A 2,372-nucleotide genomic window follows, 5' to 3' on the forward strand; every position below is an offset into this window, starting at 1 on the left:
CCTGACAGCTTTCTCCCACAGAATAACCAATTTTCTCAATGTGGCCTATAGCTAAGACATTTCTCACCCTGTTTTTAGGCAAATATTTATTGTATTTTAAACTTCTGTCAGCTAGAAAAATCATCAGCCCTGGGATGCTGGAGGAGCACGGGCTGCTCGGACCATGCAATGCAACCATACTTCTTCAAACCACACTGTTGCAGAGTCCTGCTGCAGGGAACTTTCAGCAATAAAATGGGTGAGGCAAAGCAGCTGAGGAGAGCCGGCAGAAACACTGAGCTCCTCCTGTTACAATAGTTCAGGGAACTGGGCAGGTCTGGCAGGAATCCAGACTGCTCAAAGCTAGACTCAGCAACACTCGTCTGAAACAATCCCACATTCCCACGCTGGCCAAAACTACCCTGCACGAGGAGGCCTACCTGTGCAGGTTTCCTGATGCTCGGGGAAAAGACATCCAATCTATCCAGCTGTCTCGGGACGTTCCAACAGTTTCACCTGCAGAGTTACTTAGTGTGTGGCTTCAAAGCAACAGGCATTAGAAGCGACATCATCCCTGCATCAGGGCTCTTCTAGCTGCTCACTTGGGACTGCTGCCTGAACGTCCTGGGAAATACCAGTGTCATTGACATGGTCAATGCTCTCAACTTACCCAGTCCACAACATCCTTCACAATCCCCAGCCAGTAGTACCGGCTTTGAATCCGGTGCACGGTCTTTTTCTGGCCCAGATGGTTCCCGATTTCAGTGAAATGGCTTTCCAGAAAGACTTGCCGCCTCCTTTCAGGATCCACAATCACCTCACGCTTTTCCTCCTTCTTGGGTCCCACATAGTAGAGACAGCCACCTGCAGATGCGAGAGGTTTATCTAAAACAACACGCTCTCACAGCCATTTCAGCTTCTCAGTCCCAGTGAAAGGGTAATTTTCTACAGCGGAAAAAACAGGCGAGACACAACAAACTGGGACTGTTGCCTTGGGAGCTTCTGTAAAGCCTCTGGAGAAGCTGCCAAACTGGAATCACTCCCAAATAAGCCTAGGAACCTCTTTTCTGCACTCAAGACTGAGCAAAATCCTCTTCTACGATAAAGCTGCCCTGGTCTCCACAGGCCAGCTATGGCCTACCCTGTGGTGCACCGGTGCTACCCCAGGATCCCGCAATCCCCCCTCTGCTCCCCAAAAGTGATGCCAAGGCAGAGAGACGGCGTGAGAGAGGCAGCAGGTACCAGCAATGGTGCATCCCACGGCTCCCTCTCTGCCGAGGGCCAAGAAGCCACACACCCTCGCCACGCCGTGGGGGCAAGTCCGTCTGTCCTCAGGTGCGTGGGGACAGGCAAGCCTTTGCCTTCCTGCCGGCGGGTGGCTGTCCCCACACACCTCTGCAGCGTCCCTGGGCCCTCCTCGCCCGCTCGGGCCCTTCATCCCCTCGGCCTCGCTCTCCTCAGGGTGAGGCAGGCGCGGCCGCTGTGCTTCCACCCCTCTCCCCGCCTTGGCAGGCCCCGTCCGGGCTGTCCCGCCGTACCACCGGGGCCCCTCACCGTCGACGACGAATTTCTGGGCGTAACGCTTGAGGTTCTTCCTCTTGATGGAGCAGAAGCTGGGTGGGAAGCAGCCCTCGGCCAGCAGCCGGTAGATGTCCTCGAACTTGCTGCTGGGGCCGCAGGACTCGGCCGCCACCACCTCCTCCTCGGCCACCTGCAGCGCCGAGTCCATGGCCAGCATGGGACGGGACGGGACAAGACGAGACAGGCCAGGCCAGGCCAGGCCGGGCCGGGCCGGGTGACCCCGGTTCCGGGTTGTCCCCGCCGGGCGCGTCCCCTGCCCGCGCGCCCAAGCGCGGGCGCGGCCCGAGGAGGAGGAGAAGGAGGGGCGTGGCGGTGGCTCTTAGGGAACGTCTGCAAATAACCTTCGGCGACCGTTGCCGTCCCCAGGAGCAGGCCCCTCGGTCCCGCTCCTCAGCATCCCTCCCCCCCCGCCATCCCCGCCCCGCCGTGCCAATGGAGTGGCCGTCCCGCCCGCGGCGCCGCCCGTCCCCTGTGTTGTCAGCGCGGGCTCCGGGCGTTCCTTGCCCGCGTCACCACGGAGTCAGCCGCGGAGCCGACAGGCAGTTCCACCAAGGATTGGGGCGGTGGGGGCTGTGGGGCAGCGGCATCGCTGCAGGCCCCGGCCGCGGTGACGCCACAGAAATTTAAAAGAAAAAAAAAAGAAGCATAAAACTGGACAGGACGGGCAAGTTTCGCCCCCTCTCCTTTTTCTCCCTGTTGGGAATTTGCCGACGCGCCCTCGCTCACGCCGGCCCGGCCGGAAGCGGCACTCCCCCCCGTGCGGCGGAGCCTTTTGGCGACGGGACCCCCCCCCCGCCCCCCCCCCCCCCCGC

Source organism: Haliaeetus leucocephalus, unplaced genomic scaffold (assembly GCF_000737465.1).
Source record: "Haliaeetus leucocephalus isolate CR32 unplaced genomic scaffold, Haliaeetus_leucocephalus-4.0 Scaffold840, whole genome shotgun sequence".
NCBI lineage: Eukaryota > Metazoa > Chordata > Aves > Accipitriformes > Accipitridae > Haliaeetus > Haliaeetus leucocephalus.